The sequence below is a fragment of the Malaclemys terrapin genome, chromosome 1 (assembly GCF_027887155.1).
Source record: "Malaclemys terrapin pileata isolate rMalTer1 chromosome 1, rMalTer1.hap1, whole genome shotgun sequence".
In the NCBI taxonomy this organism is placed as follows: Eukaryota; Metazoa; Chordata; order Testudines; family Emydidae; genus Malaclemys; species Malaclemys terrapin.
In genome coordinates, this window is record NC_071505.1 from 3,209,347 (window position 1) to 3,228,670 (window position 19,324).

Below are 19,324 nucleotides of genomic sequence, written 5' to 3' on the forward strand. Positions count from 1 at the left end.
GAAAACTTCAGGGCCAATTTCCCATCTGCGCTTGGCTAACTGCAGGGAAGGATTTATTTTCCGCCACAGGCAAACAGCCCAGTAGGAACGGCCACCTCTGTCCCCTTAATTAAGTTCCCGTATTTCAACCAGGTTACCAGGAGTGATATCACTCTCCTGAGGATTACACAACAAGATAAAGAACGGATGTTGCTTGAATGCCAGCAAACACCGGGACCATACGCTGCTAGGCTTTGTCAGGCAATGATACCAGATTACTTGCTGCAAGCATGGCGTGGTCAAGTGTCCTACCATGGAGGAGGGAATAAGGATGCACTGCCCAGAAACCTTCTGGCAAGGCTTTCGGAGTACCTCCAGGAGAGCTTCATGGAGATGTCCCTGGAGGATTTCCGCTCCATCCCCAGACACGTTAACAGACTTTTCCAGTAGCTACAGACTTTTCCAGTAGCTGAACTGACCGCGAATGCAAAGTCAGGCAAAGTAATCATTAAAAACCGTTTGCTTTTAAAACAAGTTTTATATTTTAAAAGGTAAACTCACCTGAGGTCCCTTCCATGGGGTCAGAGTCTTGGGTACTGGCTTGGGAGGCTTGGGAGGGTACTTCAGTCAGGGTGAGAAAAAGATCCTGGCTGTTGGGGAGAATGGAGTGCTGTGTGCTCTCTGCAAGCTCATCCTCCTCCTCCTCCTCCTCTACCCCATCGGCAGAATCCTCAGGCGTCGAGACTATCCCCGACCCAGAATCCACGAACAAAGGTGGGGTAGTGGTGGCAGCCCCCCCTAGAATTGCATGCAGCTCGGCGTAGTAGCGGCATGTCCGCGGCTCTGACCCGGAGCGACCGTTTGCCTCCTTTGTTTTTTGATAGGCTTGTCTGAGCTCCTTGACCTTCACGCGGCACTGCTCAGAGTCCCTATTGTGGCCTCTCTCCATCATGCCCTTGGAAATTTTTTCAAAAGTTTTTGCATTTCGTCTTTTAGAACGAAGTTCTGCAAGCACTGAATCCTCTCCCCATACAGCGATCAGATCCAGTACCTCCCTCACGGTCCATGCTGGTGCTCTTTTTCGATTATCAGCCTGCATGGTTACCTGTGCTGATGAGGTATCTGTGGTCACCTGTGCTCTCCATGCTGGGCAAACAGGAAATGAAGTTCAAATGTTCGCGGGGCTTTTCCTGTCTACCTGGCCAGTGCATCCGAGTTCGGATTGCTGTCCAGAGCGGTCACAATGATGCACTGTGGGATAGCTCCCGGAGGCCAATACCATCGAATTGCGGCCACACTAACCCTAATTCGAATTGCTAAAATCGATTTTGGCGCTACTCCGCTCGTTGGGGTGGAGTACAGAAATCGATTTAAAGGGCCCTTTACATCGAATTAAATGGCGTCGTTGTGTGGACGGTTACAGGGTTAATTCGAATTAAAGCTGATAAATCCGAATTAAAGTCGTAGTGTAGACCAGGCCTTAGGCCTGGTCCCCACTAAGTCCCCAAATCGGACTAAAGTACGCAAATTCAGCTACGTTAATAACGTAGCTGAATTCGAAGTACCTTAGTCCGAACTTACCGCGGTCCAGACGCGGCAGGAAGTCTCCCCCCGTCGATGCTGCATACTCCTCTCGGCGAGCTGGAGTACCGGCGCCGACTGTGAGCACTTCCGGGATCGATTTATCGCGTCTTAACCAGACGCGATAAATCGATCCCAGAACATCGATGGCGTGCCGCCGGACCAGCCGGTAAGTGAAGACTAGGCCTTACTTAATTGGCCTCTCAGAGTTGGTAAGACAACTCCCACCTGTTTATGCTCTCTGTATGTGTGTATATATATCTCCTCAATATATGTTCCATTCTATATGCATCCGAAGAAGTGGGCAGTAACCCACGAAAGCTTATGCTCTAATAAATTTGTTAGTCTCTAAGGTGCCACAAGTACTCCTGTTCTTTTTGCAGATACAGACTAACACGGCTGCTACTCTGAAACGTTACAACATGCAGTAATTACAACAATCAGAAGAAATAAAGAGATGATGACATAGACAGTGGAACAGTGCAGAAGGCCACAAATCAGTTGAAAGAAGAACAGGAGTACTTGTAAAACTCCCTGACAAAGCACAGGAACAAATCCGTACAGACACATGCCTAGAACCCCGACCAGGGGTATTCTATTTGCTACCCAAGATCCATAAACCTGGATATCCTGGACGCCCCATCATCTCAGGCATTGGCACCCTAACATCAGGCTTGTCTGGTTATGTAGACTCTGTCCTAAGACCCTACGCTACCAACACTCCCAGCTATCTTCGAGACACCACTGACTTCCTGAGGAAACTACAATCCATCGGTGATCTTCCAGAAAACACCATCCTGGCCACTATGGACGTAGAAGCCCTCTACACCAATATTCCACACAAAGATGGACTACAAGCTATCAGGAACAGTATCCCTGATAATGTCACAGCTAACCTGGTGGCTGAACTTTGTGATTTTGTCCTCACCCACAACTATTTCACATTTGGGGACAATATATACCTTCAAGTCAGCGGCACTGCTATGGGTACCTGCATGGCCCCACAATATGCCAACATTTTTATGGCTGACTTAGAACAACGCTTCCTTAGCTCTCGTCCCCTAACGCCCCTACTCTACTTGCGCTACATTGATGACATCTTCATCATCTGGACCCATGGAAAAGAAGCCCTTGAGGAATTTCACCATGATTTCAATAATTTCCATCCCACCATCAACCTCAGCCTAGATCAATCCACACAAGCGGTCCATTTCCTGGACACTACTGTGCTAATAAGCGATGGTCACATCAATACCACCCTATACCGGAAACCTACTGACCGCTACACTTACCTACATGCCTCCAGCTTCCATCCAGGACACACCACACGATCCATTGTCTACAGCCAAGCTCTAAGATATAACCGCATTTGCTCCAATCCCTCGGATAGAGACAAGCACCTACAAGATCTCTATCAAGCATTCTTAAAACTACAATACCCACCTGCTGAAGTGAAAAAACAGATTGACAGAGCCAGACGAGTACCCAGAAGTCACCTCCTACAAGACAGGCCCAACAAAGGAAATAACAGAACACCACTAGCTGTCACCTTCAGCCCCCAACTAAAACCTCTCCAGCGCATCATCAGAGATCTACAACCTATCCTGAAAGATGATCCTTTACTCTCACAGATCTTGGGAGACAGACCTGTCCTCGCTTACAGACAACCCCCCAACCTGAAGCAAATACTCACCAGCAACCACACATCACTGAACAAAACCACTAACCCAGGAACCTATCCTTGTAACAAACCCCGATGCCAACTCTGTCCACATATCTATTCAAGTGACATCATCATAGGACCTAATCACATCAGCCATACCATCAGGGGCTCGTTCACCTGCACATCTACCAATGTGATATATGCCATCATGTGCCAGCAATGCCCCTCTGCCATGTACATTGGCCAAACCGGACAGTCTCTCCGCAAAAGAATTAATGGACACAAATCTGACATCAGGAATCATAATACTCAAAAAACAGTGGGAGAACACTTTAACCTGTCTGGTCATTCAGTGACAGACCTGCGGGTGGCTATATTACAACAGAAAAACTTCAAAAACAGACTCCAAAGAGAGACTGCAGAGCTAGAATTGATATGCAGACTAGACACAATCAACTCCGGTTTGAATAAGGACTGGGAATGGCTGAGCCATTACAAACATTGAATCTATCTCCCCTTGTAAGTATTCTCACACTTCTTATCAAACTGTCTGTACTGGGCTATCTTGATTATCACTTCAAAAGTTTTTTTTCTCTTAATTAATTGGCCTCTCAGAGTTGGTAAGACAACTCCCACCTGTCTATGCTCTCTGTATGTGTGTATATATATCTCCTCAATATATGTTCCATTCTATATGCATCCGAAGAAGTGGGCTGTAGTCCACGAAAGCTTATGCTCTAATAAATTTGTTAGTCTCTAAGGTGCCACAAGTACTCCTGTTCTTCTTTTTGCGGATACAGACTAACACGGCTGTTACTCTGAAACCTGACAAATCAGTTGACAACAATTGAGGAACCTGCAGAACCTAAAAATAGGGGACTAGATTGGATTTTTTCATACCCCTTCTTTATGTCACTTACCGGATACACAACCATGTTTGATCCATTTCTGTGGCCATAACAAGATTAATACTTCCTGCCTGTTACCCATATGTGGCATTCCAGGTGCTCATAACCTCACCTCTAATCACTAATATTAATAAACTGTCAATCATTCTTTAATCATTCCTATACATTATTGTGATCTAACTGCCTAGTTACCAAATTGCAAAAACCAAACAAACCCCAAAGCTCCATCTAATTTGTACAACTTCTGGTGTAACTGTCCTTTTGTGAAAAGAACAGGAGTACTTGTGGCACCTTAGAGACTAACAAATTTATTTGAGCATAAGCTTTCGTGGGCTACAGCCTACTTCATCGGATGCATGTAGTGGAAAATACAGTAGGAAGATATATATATACACAGAGAACATGAAACAATGGGTGTTACTATACACACTATAAGGACAGTGATCAGTTAAGGTGAGCTTTTATCAGCAGGAGAGAAAAAAAACACAACTGTTTGTAGTGGTAATGAAAATGGCCCATTTCCCAGCAATTTCCAAGGAGATATGAGGAACTGGGGGGGGGGGAGGGGGGAGGGGGGGAGGAGAGAGTAAGCATGGGGAAATAGTTTTACTTTGTGTAATGCCCATCCACTCCCAGTCTTTGTTCAAGCCTAATTTAATGGTGTCCAATTTGCAAATTAATTCCAATTCAGCAGTCTCTTGTTGGAGTCTGTTTTTGAAGTTTTTTTGTTGTAATATTGCAACTTTTAGGTCTGTAATCGAGTGGCCAGGGAGATTGAAGTGTTCTCCAACTGGGTTTTGAATGTTATAACCAGACCTAAAAGTCCCGCCCCCACAGGTTCTAGCTAATGGCAGCTGGAACCAGTGCTTGTGGCAAGTGCAGCACGTGGAGCGGAGACCCCGCTGGCCGCTGCTGACCCTAGGAGCCAGAGGAACCTGCTGTATGGGGAGATTTTGGCAAACCAATAATGTGCCTCAACCACTATTGCTTGTTGCTAACAGTAGCCAAGTGAACAGGTCATAAATTGGTCATGCAGCGGCCTCTGTGTAAACAAGGCAGGAGGGATGGGGGTTTTGGGTGCCACAGCAGGGCAGCTTGACCCCGCATCCTTGCTGCTAAGAATGTTGAAATTGCTGCTCTATGTATTTTAGAAAAACGGAAAGTCTGTCTATATGTGCCTCTGGGAATGTTTGTCAGGGCCCCAAGGAATGGACACTTAGGAAAAAAAAAACATCTCTGGTAAAGTGATGACCATAAGAAAATCTCTTGCTTGATCTTTAAAAACTGCTTGTTTAGCAAGTTTTCTTTAAGGGATATGTCATTATGTTACGAATGTATAAATAAGGGGGAAAAGTTTGAGGTAACCGGACTACTCAGAAGGGGCTCTTCAGGGATGCTCCCTCTGGTCACATCTTGGGGTTCCCACCGGCAGACAGAAGCCTGGCCAGCAGAAGCCTGTTATGGTGCCACTCGAAAGCCATGCTCAGCTTCGGTAATTATCAAGGGTTGGGGGTGTTTTACTAACCTGTTGCAGACGTGTGTAAGTGCTTGAGACTAAGTAAAGTTTAGCATTAAGTTAAAGCACTCTTGTGTTGTCCTGTTTGTGCCAGCCATCTATCGGTTAGATGGCCGTGTGTCCCCTGATTTATTTCCTGACACCTCCTCGCACAGAGTAAAGTTACCAAGAGCTTTGGGTTGAAAGAACCCCGGGTAACAGAATTTGGAGGCCCCAGCGAGGAGTGGTAGAGAGGAAGAAGACGGATGGTACAAACAGTTTGTAGTTTGTCCATTGCAATAGGAGGTAAAAGACAGCGGGGTGGGGTCGCTCCCTACAAGTTCCCGTGTTGCAGTTCGTGAACTAATCTACGGATATATTCCGTTACTGGGACTCAGAACTCAGACTGATTGCCTGCTTGAGTGGAGAAATTATGTCCAGAGACAGGTAAACAACTGGAAAGAATGAACAGTTGAAAATGACGTTGGGAAACAGCTTGACAGATTTTGTACAAGAGTATGGGGGTATCGGACCGTGGAAGCAGGGCCGGCTCTAGGATTTTTGCCGCCCAAAGCAAAAATAATTTTGGCCGCCCCCCCCGTTCTTTAATTACCCCACCCCCGGCCCCACCTCAACTCCGCCCCTTCCCCAAATCCCCAGCCCTGCCTCCTCCCCCCAGGCTCTCAAGCCTAGGAGGGAGGGAGGGAGCAGGAGAAGCGGCGCCCGCGCCCCGTCCACTCAGAGTCTCCCCCTCCCTCCCAGGTTTGAGAGCCTGGGAGGGAGGGGGAGACCCCGAGCCACCGCGGCGCGCGTATCAGCTGTTTCGCGCGCCGTGGCAGCAGCAGAGGAGGTGAGCTAGGGTGGCCGGGGCACATTTTTAGGGGCGGCATTCTGGCGCCAGCCATGCCGCCCCTAAAAATGTGCCGCCCCAAGCACCAGCTTGTTTTGCTGGTGCCTAGAGCCGGCCCTGCCTGGAAGCCCGGTGCCTTCACTGGCCCCGGAGCCTTCCTGCAGCTCCACAAGCGATGGGATATCTGGGTTAGTGCAGGAAGGTGGGTGGGTCCGAATGTTAGGGCAAAGAGAAAGGCTGCTTTGCAGGGGTTGTGGATGGTTGCGACAACACTGGATCAGGAGATAGATTGGCTAAAAAGACTAGGTGCAGGAATTGGAAAGAATCCGAGCTGAAAAGGAAAGTGAAGTGATTAATTTGAAGGCAGAATCTGATGCTCTCAGAGCTACGTCTCTGACACAAGCAGCACAGATTGCAGGACTGCAGAAGCAAGTTTATGACAGTGAAAGGGTGAGTGGCAAGTTGTAGGAGGAAATGTCTGAGCTGAACCAGCAGACCACAGAGAGCAAGCTGCAGTCAGAGCCCTTTTAAAGGATTCACAAAGCAGAGCCCAGGCAGACGATGGGGAATGCCGGAGACGGATTTGAGTTTTGCTTAGCTATACCGGAACCAATTATTTTACTGACATTTAACTAACCAATCGTAACATATTGTAACATGATTGTAACCAATTATATCCCACCACCTTCATTGGTTTACACCCAACAAAATTAATTATACAGCAGACAGAAACACTTAGAGAACCAGACAGAGATTATACAGACAAACAATAAGGAAATGGGGACTACAGTGATAGAACAACAAAGAAATGAGGATTATACATTTTAGCTATTAATAAGTGAGTTTTTGCCAGCAGGATGCAATTAAGCTAAGGGTTTTTTTTTTACATCTTTTAGGCTCTTTTCTTTATTTGGAGGCATTATCAGGCAGGATTGTATTTCTAATAGCCCAATAGCACCTGTGATAGATCCAGGCCAGTTGGGTACAGCAGAACAGCAGAAGGCAGATATACTGGCCACAGGATAAGCAGTTTTCTGTTCCCTGACTGACCAGAGCAGGGGCTGCTCCAGGCTAATGAGAACACCCGACTCCAATTAACCTGCAAAGAGTCAGGTGAGGCCATTAAGCTAATGTGACCACCTGACTCTAATTAAGGCCCCGCTGATACTATAAAAAGGGCTCACTCCAGGGAGCCAGAGGAGAGGAAGTGTGGCTGAAGGACTGGTTAATGAAGACACCCTCAAGTTATTGATAAGGGAGCCCTAAGGTAAGGGAGAAGCAGGAGAGCTGTGGGGAAGTGGCCCAGGGAAATGTAGCAACTCTGGCAGTGAAAGGTCGGCTGCCAACAGCTGCTACCATTAGGGTCCCTGGGCCGGAACCCGGAGTAGAGGGCGGGCCCGGGTTCCCCCCAACCCACCACTCCAGGAACACCTCCTGGGAGGGGAAGTCAGGCCCCTGTCAGGACAGGAGGCTAAACTGTTCTAAAACAAGCCCTAGGGACAACAGAGACTGTGGGAGTTCTCTCACCAACCTCCTTGCTGGCTTATGATGGAAAGGGCTCAGTGGACTGTAACCCTGGCCCTAGAGAGAGAAGGGCTACGTGGAGGGTCACAGAGAGCCACTGAGCCTAGCATAGACCACCTAGAAGCACAGGACCCCCGGGGACAAGGTCAGAGCTCTGCCACACACCTTATTTCAGTGTGACTGGTTTGGGATGGGAGGTTGTGACCGTTCGCTTCCCAGCTTAAGGCTGCCCCTGCTGCTTAACCAAAGAACTTAGCCTAAGAACAAGGCCTCAGACTCTCCTAGTGAGAGAAGGCCCGGACACAGGCAGACTGTGATTTTGATGCTTTGTTTTATACCTCAATAACTAGCTAAGTGATAAGAATACACCTAAATTCTTAAAGTGTCGGCCTTTACAGACAGGCCTGACTATCTATATCCTAACACTCCACCCCTTTTTTTCTTTTTGGATTCTCCTGCCCAGCAGGGCTGGCCTTACCATGAGGCCAACTGAGGCCAACTTGATCAGCATCAAGAGCAGATTGCATCAGAGTTTCTTTACTGGCAAAATGTTCTGAAAAGGCTCATGGCCATTGTGAGAGTGCTTGCTACTGAAAACCTAGCACTGCCTGGCAGCCGCCTCAGGTGCCAGACTGGGGGGCGCCACTAGGACCCAGAGTAGGGTTACCATATCTCATGAATAAAAAAAGAGGACCCTCCACGGGCCCTGGCCCCGCCCATTTCCCCACCCTAGCCCCGTCCCAACTCCACCCCTTCCCCACCCTAACTCCGCTAGGGTTACCATTCGTCCGGATTTACCCGGACATGTCCTCCTTTTTGTGTGCTAAAAATAGCGTCCGGGGGGAATTTGTAAAGCACTCACAATGTCCGGGATTAGCAGAGCGAGCGGCTGGGAGGGCTGCAGGGAAGTCCCGGGCTGGACTCAGGAGCAGCTGTAGAGGAGCCGGATCCGCCCTGCATTCTGAGCCGGCAGCTCCCTTGCAGCCCAGTCCGGCAGCACTGTGCAGGGCCAGACCGGGTTTTGTTGTGCAGGGCCAGGGACCGGGTTTTGTTGTGCTGGGGAGCTCAGCCACGTGTCCGGCTCGGCTGCACAGAGCCCAACACCCTGTTCTGAGCAGCAGGGTAAGGGGGACCGGGGGCAGGAAGGTTCTGGAGGGGGCAGTCAAGAAACGGGGGGGGGGGGGCTTTTGGGGGGGGTGGAGAAAGTTTTGGGCAGTCAGGGTACAGGTAGGGGGTAGGGTCCTGGGGGGCAGTTGGGGGGGGGTCTTAGGAGGGGGCAGTTAGGGGACAAGGAACAGGGAGTCTTAGGTAGGGGGTGGGGTTCTGGAGGGCAGTTAGGAGCAGGGGTCCCAGGAGGGGGCAGTCAGGGGACAAGGAGCAGGGGGGGGTGTTTGGGAGTTCTGGGGGGGGCTGTCAGGTGGCAGGGGTGGGGAGATGGATCGGAGCAGTCAGGGGACAGGGAGCAGAGGGGTTTAGATGGGTTGGGAGTTCTGGGGAGGGGGTGGGGAGTGGTTGGATGGAACGTGGGAGTCCCAGGGGTCTGTCTGGGGGTGGGGGTATGGATAAGGGTTGGGGCAGTCAGGGGACAAGAGGCAGGGAGGCTTAGATAGGGAGTGGAGTCCTGGGGGGCAGTTAGGAGCAGGGGTCCCAGGAGGGGGCAGTCAGGGGACAAGGAGCAGGGGGGGAGTGTTTGGGAGTTCTGGGGGGGGCTGTCAGGTGGCAGGGGTGGGGAGATGGATCGGAGCAGTCAGGGGACAGGGAGCAGAGGGGTTTAGATGGGTTGGGAGTTCGGGGGGGGGCTGTCAGGGGGTGGGGAGTGGTTGGATGGGGCGTGGGAGTCCCAGGGGTCTGTCTGGGGGTGGGGGTGTGGATAAGGGTTGGGGCAGTCAGGGGACAAGAGGCAGGGAGGCTTAGATAGGGAGTGGAGTCCTGGGGGGCAGTTAGGGGCAGGGGTCCCAGGAGGGGGCAGTCAGGGGACAAGGAACGGGGGGAGGGTTGGGGGTTCTGGGGGGGCGGGAAGTGGGAGGGGCAGGGGCGGGGCTAGGGCGGGGCTCCTCCCGTCCTCTTTTTTTCTTGCTGAAATATGGTAACCCTAAACTCCGCCCCCTCCTCCCTTCCACTCCCAGCCAGGGGGAAAGGGCTGCCCCAGTGCTACCAGCTTCAGGGTTTGCCGGGCAGCCCCCAGACCCTGCGCCCCTGGCCGGCGCTTCCCCAGCGCAGCTGGAGCCCGGGAGGGGAAGCGCCCAGCCGGGGGCGCAGGGTCTGGAGGCTGCCCGGCAAACCGTGAAGCCGGTAGCGCTCGGGCTTTGGGCAGCCCCTATGCCTCCGGACCCTGCGCCCCCAGCCGGGCACTTCCCCTCCCGGGCTCCGGCGGCGCAGGGTCTGGAGGCACGGGGCTGCCCGAAGCCGGTAGCGCTCTGGCAGCCCGGCTCTTAAACAGAGCCGAAGAGTCAGGGAGGAGCAGAGCCGCCATTTTCCCGGACATGTTCGGCTTTTTGGCAATTCCCCCCGGACGGGGGTTTGAGTGCCGAAAAGCCAGACATGTCCGGGAAAAAGAGGACGTATGGTAACCCTAACCCAGAGTGTAGAAAATTGTGTCTGCTGCTGGTGATATGTATTCTTTCTGCTCTAGATGCACAGAGAGGGTGGAATGCTGTACTGGAGGAAGGAGGGCACAAGAGACATAACAGGCAGGAGAAAAGGGGAGAGGGAAGAACAGAAAGCAGCAGGAGCTGCAGGGAGAGAGAGGAGGAGTCTCCTCTTATGTACCTCTCCAGCACCCCCAGGAGCCTGGACTGATTAACACTAGCTTCTCAGGGAGCTTCCTGTTTCCTGCTGCTTCCCTGAACCCCCTTGAGGAGAACAGGCAGTCAACTGAAGTAGTAGGAGCCAGTTAGGCCCTTAAGATGCTGATATCGTCCCTCACTCAGACTCTGCTACCAGCCTGCTTATTTGTCCCCTTCAACTGAGTGTTGAGAGCCACTCTAGCTGGCACAGAACAGCAGTCATGAGTGAAAGAAGAAAACGCCCCTCTGGGGCAGCATTCAGAAAGAAAAGGAAGGAGCTCTCCTGAGATACACAGACACAAATGTTCACAGTGAGCCTTCCGGCCCCAGTGAGGATGTGAGGGGTGAGGAGATGCCTGATCTTCCAGTTAGTCAGAGTGCAGGTGACCTGGCAGCTACTGCAGCATCCATATCTCCATCTCAAATGGATGTAACCATGCACATTCCTGAAGAAAAGTGTAGATCAGAGAAGAGTGTGGTGGAGGTGCAAGAAACAACTGCTGCTGAGTTTAGTTCCTTAAGTCTAGATGATCCAGGACTGTGGACCCACTTGAGCATTAGCCTGAGGGACTTCCTTGTACTGCATGGGCCACAGCAAGTGAAAAACTTCATGTTCCCCAAAGACAATGAAAATAGAAGTTTCCATCCAACACATTACTGGAGTGAAATCCACAATGGTGACAAAGTGGAGAGGCCATGGCGTATGTACTCAAAAACCCAGAATGCTGCATACTGTTTTTGTTGCAAACTCTTCCAGTCTAATGTTCCAGCCACATTGGGTTCTACAGGAACAAAGGACTGGAAAAATCTGGCTAGAAATCTGGCATGCCATGAGAAGGCAGCAGATCCCCAGAGAGCATTCCATAGGTGGAAAGAGCTTGAGATGAGACTAAGGTTAAAGGCCACTATAGATGATCAGCATCAAGAGAAGATTGCATCTGAGTTTCTTTACTGGCAAAATGTTCTGAAAAGGCTCATGGCCATTGTGAGATGCTTGCTACCCAAAACCTAGCACTGCCTGGCACTTCAGATCAGCTGCATGTGCCAACAATGGAAACTTCCTCAAACATTGTGAAACTGATGGCTGAGTGTGATGCTGTACTCCAGGAGCATCTAAGAAGAGTCATCATCCAAGAAATGTACACATACCACTACCTTGGAAAAACAATTCAAAATGAGATCATACAGTTACTGGCAACTACAGTCAAACAGAAGATTGTGGCAGATCTGAAGTCAGCAAGATATTACTCTGTTATTCTGGACTACACACCTGACATCAGCCATACGGAACAAATGACTTGAATGCTGCATTTTGTAACAACAACAGAACCTAGTGAAAATGTCCCTGCAATGGTGACTGTCAGAGAGCATTTTCTAGAATTTATTGACATTGATGATACTACAGGAGCTGATATGACAAATGTGCTTCTTAAAAAGCTGGAAGATACAGGAATTGCGATAGCTGACATGAGAGGTCAGGGCTACAATAATGGTGCCAACATGAGTGGAAAGAACAGAGGAGTGCAGACACGGATCCGAGAGTTAAACCCTCGGGCTTTTTTTGTCCCATGCAGTTCTCATTCATTGAACTTGGTGGTCAGTAATGCAGCATCAGCTTCTAGTGAGGCTGCTGAGTTTTTTAAGAAATTCCCTGTTTCCTCCATAAAGGACTAATTCATTGTTCTTCTGCTTTCTTCTGAAGCGGCTGGTGAATGACACTCATTGAGACAGGATACTGCATTAGATGGGTCACTCCTCTCCTGCAGCCTGGCAACTGCTACCTTCTCATAGGAAGAAGTAATTCTAGGTGCAGATCCTCGTCTGGCCTAACTTAGTGTAGCTCCAGCGAAGCCGATAGACCCAAGCAGATTTACATCAGGGGAGGAGGTGGGGGGTTGTGTTTTGTTTTGATTTATATAACCAGTTTTATTTATTCATCACCAAGTGCTGGTGACTCTCTGAGGTTTACAAACCAAAGCACCGCCTTGTCATGCTGGACTGAATGCGTGTGTCAGTAGGTGTGAGGGCACTGTTGTCCCTTTTACTAAAACTTAGTGAGGGTCTTTTGTAGACATCTTCCAGTACCAAAAGAAAGGGGCAAGGCCCAATGAAAAATCAGGATCCTGAGACTGACAGTCCCCAGGGGCAATGGGGAGAGCCTAATGCTGTAGGTCAGCCTGATTGACAGGGCGGGCAGGCCAATGCGGGAGTCAGGAACCCGGAGTCTCATCCTCCATGTGAGCTCGAGCTGCTGGAGCGGGAGGCCGAGCTAAGGCGAGAGCAGCAGGCAGAGCTGAGCAGAGCCGCAGCCGAGCTGAGGCAGAGTGGGGCTGGGGCTGGAGCCGTCCGGAGCCGGGTGCGGTGAGCAGCTGGGGAGAGTGGGGGGGACCCTGGGCAGAGGGGCCAGCACAGGGAGACGCCCCAGGCAAGCGGTCTTGCGGGCCAGACTGGGAGGGCTTCGTAAACCCAACGGCGGGGTGGGGGAGGGCGACGCTGGGAAGAAGGGTCCTGCCACCTAGAGGCTGAGGGCGTGTGGGAACCACCAGAGCAAGTGTCTGACCCACCGCATCCCTGCAGCACAGCCAGGGACTGGCCAGGAGGAACAGACTGTGAACTACCCTTACACTCCAGAGACGGCCATTTGTGGTATCTCTCAGCCCACAGGATGGGGTGACTTGTTCCTTTAACCTTTTCCATTTTCCCTTATTTATTTATTTATTAGTTGCTGTTTAATAAATTGTTTTTGCTTTGAACTCTATGCAATGATCAGTGGGAAGCATCCGGTGTGAAGAGAGCACCCCGGTGTGGGGACACCCTGCCCCTGTCCTAAGTGTCCATGACAAGACTGCGGGTTGAGTCCTCCAGGAATCCTGGGCCCAGCCTTGTCGGGATTGCGAGAACTTTGCCACACAGGAGAGTGGAAGGGGAGCCCTTGAGGTCAGGTAGCCTCTGGGTAAAGGAAGTGGGAGCGAGGACTCAGATTCTTTAACCAGCCAATTCAACCAGGGGAGTGTATAAGCCAGGAAAGTTCCCCACGATAGTGGGACAATCTTCTGCTCACATAGAGGTTACATCCTAACAAGGAAATCAGTATTATTAATGCTGTTCCAGCCATGTCCTGTGGGATATTTTTTTAATAGACTGGAAATCCCAGGCATTAATTATAGAAATTTTATATATTGATATTTCTTAGGGCTTGTCTAAGCTGAATGCTAGATTGGCACTGCTGCAATCGATGCAGTGGGGTCGATTTAGCAGGTCTGATGAAGACCCACTAAATCAATGGCAGAGCACTCTCCCGTTGACTCCTGTACTCCAGCTCCCCAAGAAGAATCGGGTAAATCGGCGAGCGAGTGTCTCCCGTCGACACAGTGCAGTGTAGACACCACTGTAAGTCCACCTAAGTTACATCTTCTTCAGTTACATTACTTACATCACTGAGGTAACGTAACTTAAGTCAACTTACAGCTGTAGTGTAGACCAGCCCTTAGAGACAGGATATTTTTAGGACAAAGAGAGTAACAAGGATTCAAAAGAGCTGATTAGGTCCCTCTTCCTTCCTTCCTTCCTTCATTTCTCTTTCTGTCTCTCTCTCTTTAAGTCCCCACATGAGCTCAGCTGCAATGGGAGTGTATCATTAAAATTTTTATTCCACCGACCCATGTACCTTAAAGGTACTGTCTTGCCACCTGTGTGCTTCAGATTTATCTCCACGGCAGAAAGATGCCTTGCATCACAAATGTGTGAAGTGACATTCCACAAAGCATGCGTGACAGCTGCAACAAGCCAGATGTAAGGCAGTGCCCTGACTCTACAGTGCTGATTCCACCACCACTGGCTTCATGATCTTCCCAGGAGCAATTCTCAGCTCCTTCTCTCAGGAAAGCAGAATGGGATCCTTGGGTGCAGCTGACATTGGAGGTGGTGATGGCAGCACATATGCTGATAGAGGCTTATAACGTTATGGAGGATTATATTGTAACTGATATCCCTGTGGTTATGGGAGATTATACAGTTATGGGGGCCCATACAGTTATGGGCCCCTGTGACCATAAAGCGCCTCCTATGTTTGTGGGGAAATACAGGGCTAGGAGAATGGTGATGGGGTCACCTGTATCTTAACGGAAATTGTAGACCATCTTACACCCAGCAGGCATATCCATGCAGGGCCAGCTCCAGGTTTTTTGCCGCCCCAAGCAAAAAAAACCAAACGTGGTGCTGCCTCTTGAAAAGAGCCACCCCCAAAGGGCCGGAGTGCCGCCCCTTCAGAAGTGCTGCCCCAAGCACATGCTTGGAATGTTGATGCCTAGAGCCGGCCCTGTATCCATGGGAATAGGAAGAATCAGGAAATGAGCGGCAAGATACAGATTCATGTCTGATCGCATAGGCCTGGCTTTGAGAAGTGTAGAGTACACCAAACTCTGTGTGAAATAATGAGAGAGCTGCATTTCATCACCACCTCTGCAAACCTTCCCAATATTTCCCATGTTACCCTTGATCGGTTTCTTCTAATGCCTTCCTGGCTACGGGTTTCCTCCATTATCAACCCAGTGGGCCTGATTCTCAACTACACGATGGGTCTTACACCATTCTGTGAAGTGCAAATGGAGCAGAGGGCACAGTACGTATGTTAATTACATCTATATTAACTTGAATGGCTCTTTCCCATGCCAGAGCAGTGTCAAAAGGCATTCGCGTCAATGAGAATTAGGCCAGGTTATCTCCTATCCATGAATATGGAGCATTTCTTTCTTTCTAACAGCAGCTGCATAGTTTTTTGAACCTCTGCTTTTATTGTGTTTTGTTTTAGTTGAGACTGACCAGGGTGAAACAAGGAATTTAAAATGGGGGCAGACGGACTTGACTGTCAAACTCTACAACTGCAATAAAGGAGTAAGAGAACTGTGTGAGAAATACAGCACTCTGGAGCTGGGGATAGGACATAGCACTTCCTGGAAATATAGTCTTGTTACTCTGCTTGCTTTCTTTCTTCTTTATTTTGACAATTTTCCACTCCTCTTTATTTCAAATTCAGATATAGACTATATCATACTATTGGTCTTTGGGTTAATTGCTCTTCCATTTGTTATCATTTAATATCACCAAAGGCTTCCAAATCTCTTGGCCAAAGGTGTCCTTCAGGTTTGGGTACCCCCAATGTGGTGCACAAGTAAGGAAAACTTGTGGCCTGTTATCAAGAAATGTCGAGCATGAACATCTCCCATTAGCTTCAATGCGAATTTTGAGTACTCAGCACTTCAGAAAAATGGGCCTGGCTGCAACCTCTCTTATCAGGCATCTAAAATCAATGGCTTCTTTGGAAAGAGGTTGGCTAAGCTACTTCCACAAATAAGATCATTGGAATAGATGCTGATTTAGCCCAGGCCCCGTTCTGTTAAGTCAAGTCTTCAGTCTTGCATGAAATGCTGTTACTTCAATTCAAAGGATCAGAGTTCCCAGGCCTTCCAATTTGAAAGAAAAGAAAAAAGAACAAAGTAGATATTTTAGAGAGGAACCCTGGAGATATTTGGGCATTTGTTCTCAATGAAGCTTGTGATCTGGTGGTGAAAGGCTCATTGCTTAATATCAAAAGGTTTATTCTTGGGCTGTTCAGGCCTTTAATGCTGCAGCTTTAAATTCGTTGTTGATCCTGGTGTATCTCAAAGGGGACGAAGGAGTTGAGACCTGTCTGTTGGGGATGCAGATGGAATGGTGCTTGCAGCACTCTGGAGCAAATGGAGACTGAGATGGATTTACTACATTTCTTCAAGTTTGACAAGGGTATAAACTCTTGCGCTTCAGGGTATCATCCAATCATGGAGACAGATCTGATTGACAGGGGATAGTATAAAAGTTCCTCTATGAGCAGGTGATCCCAGAACAACTGTGTTCTGCTGGGCTTCTTGCACCTCCCAGTGAAGCATCTGGTACTGACCGCTGTGGGAGAGAGGTCTGATCTTGTGTAGCAATGCCTATGTTCTTCTGTTCCAAGGAGTGGTCCATGGGTACAGTCTGATATTGAAAACTAGAGCTGTATTGCTTTTACACAAACCCTTGGCCAGATGGCTAAATCTCCCTACCTGAGTAATGTACCATGTCCTTAAAGATGCAGAATGGTCTGGATAAGTATTTCTTTTCATGTATTCAAATCAAAAATTTGATTAGTGGAAAATGTCCATCTTCTGGGAACTGAGAGTCAAAGAAAAGTTGAAGAAAAATACAGTGGGAAATGTAATCTTTTTATCTGCAGTTTTTGCAATATCAATCCATGGTACATCCAGGGGATTTCATACAAGACTGGTAATATGGAGTGCAGTGAGTCACAGTTACCTCAAAAACCATGAGATTCTTGTATGGAATGAATGGTCAGGGCACAAATCTCTTCATATCACACATGAGATTTTGGACTCCTGCAGATGACGTTGGCGTAGTGAAATCTGTCTATATGGGTGGAACGGACTCAGTCAGGTGTGTTGGCAACATCCTTGTGAAATCAACTTTTGGTCATGTCATTTGACCAAGGAATGGACTTTGCTGCTGACTAGCTGATAAACACATGAGGGCAAAGAATGAGAAGATTAATTTCACTGAGTTTTATTGAAGCAATGAAATCCAAAATCTCAACATGAAGCTGAACTATTTCTGACCCATTGCCCTAAATCTTCTCAGCTCATCTCCAGCGCTGTGAAATTCATACAAAGGTTGTGTCAAGCAGAGACATTGACTTTTCTTTTTGCCAGTGGTTTCTTTTGAAGAGGTGTGTGTGTGTGTTTGGGGGACGGGAGGGGTAATTTTGGGGTAGACTATTTTCAGCATAATTATACACTTTTTTCATATTCTAGTTATTGAATATGTGTCTATCATTGGTACCGTTACTATTTTAATGATTACATTGTTATGAACTACATAATTACATTATCATCAATTGCAGAATATTAAAATCATTGCAATTTCCTACAAGCTGTCTTCACTAATGTCCCAGTTGAAAGACATTACATCTCACGGTAGCTTTCTGGATGAAACTGTCAGCAATCTTATTTACATCTAGTTCCCTGGTATGGTCTTGATGCACGTTAAGGACAGCTACATTACTCAGTTGTGTCTATCCCATTAATGACTGGAGATAATTTGTAAATCTTCTGAAGCTGGAGAATGAGTGTTCTGCAGTTCAAGATGATACAGGCACAGTGAGAAGGATTCTTACAAATTTGCAGTACTTTGGAAGCATAGTGCACCCAGAGTACTGCAAATGACTCCAAGATCTCTTTCTTGCTGGGTAACAGCTAATATAGACCCCATCATTTTGTGTGTATAGTTGGAATTATATTTTGCCATGTGCATTACTTTAATTTAAAATTGAATGTCATCTGTCATTTTGTTGCCAAGTCACCCAGTTTTGTGAGTCCTCTGCTGTCAGCTTTGGACTTAACTATCTTGTGGAATTTTGTATCATCTACAAATTATACCACCTCACTATTTACCCCTTTTTCTACATCAGGGGTAGGCAACCTATGGCACGCGTGCCGAAGGTGGCACGTGAGCTGATTTTCAGTGGCACTCACACTTCCTGGGTCCTGGTCACCGGTCCCGGGGGCTCTGCATTTTAATTTAATTTTAAATAAAGCTTCTTAAACATTTTAAAAACCTTATTTACTTTACATACAACAATAGTTTAGTTACATATTATAGACTTATAGAAAGAGACCTTCTACAAACATTAAAATGTATTACTGGCACGCAAAACCTTAAATTAGAGTGAATAAATGAAGACTTGGCACACCACTCCAGAAAGGTTGCCGACCCCTGTTCTACATCATGGATGAATATGTTGAACAATGCTGGTCCCAGTACTCAATGATTTTTTTGCCTCTGTACTCAATGATTTTTTTGCCTCTGTCTTCACGAACAAGGTCAGCTCCCAGACTGCTGCACTGGGCAGTACAGCATGGGGAGAAGGTGACCAGCCCTCTGTGGAGAAAGAAGTGGTTCGGGACTATTTAGAAAAACTGGACGTGCACAAGTCCATGGGGCCGGATGCGCTGCATCCGAGGGTGCTAAAGGAGTTGGCGGGTGAGATTGCAGAGCCATTAGCCATTATTTTTGAAAACTCATGGCGATCGGGGGAGGTCCCAGATGACTGGAAAAAGGCTAATGTAGTGCCCATCTTTAAAAAAGGGAAGAAGGAGGATCCAGGGAACTACAGGCCAGTCAGCCTCACCTCAGTCCCTGGAAAAATCATGGAGCAGGTCCTCAAGGAATCAATTATGAAACATTTAGAGGAGAGGAAAGTGATCAGGAACAGTCAGCATGGATTCACGAAGGGGAAGTCGTGCCTGACTAACCTAATTGCCTTCTATGATGAGATAACTGGCTCTGTGGATGAGGGGAAAGCAGTGGATGTGTTATTCCTTGACTTTAGCAAAGCTTTTGATACGGTCTCCCACAGTATTCTTGCCGCCAAGTTAAAGAAGTATGGGCTGGATGAATGGACTGTAAGGTGGATAGAAAGCTGGCTAGATCATCGGGCTCAACGGGTAG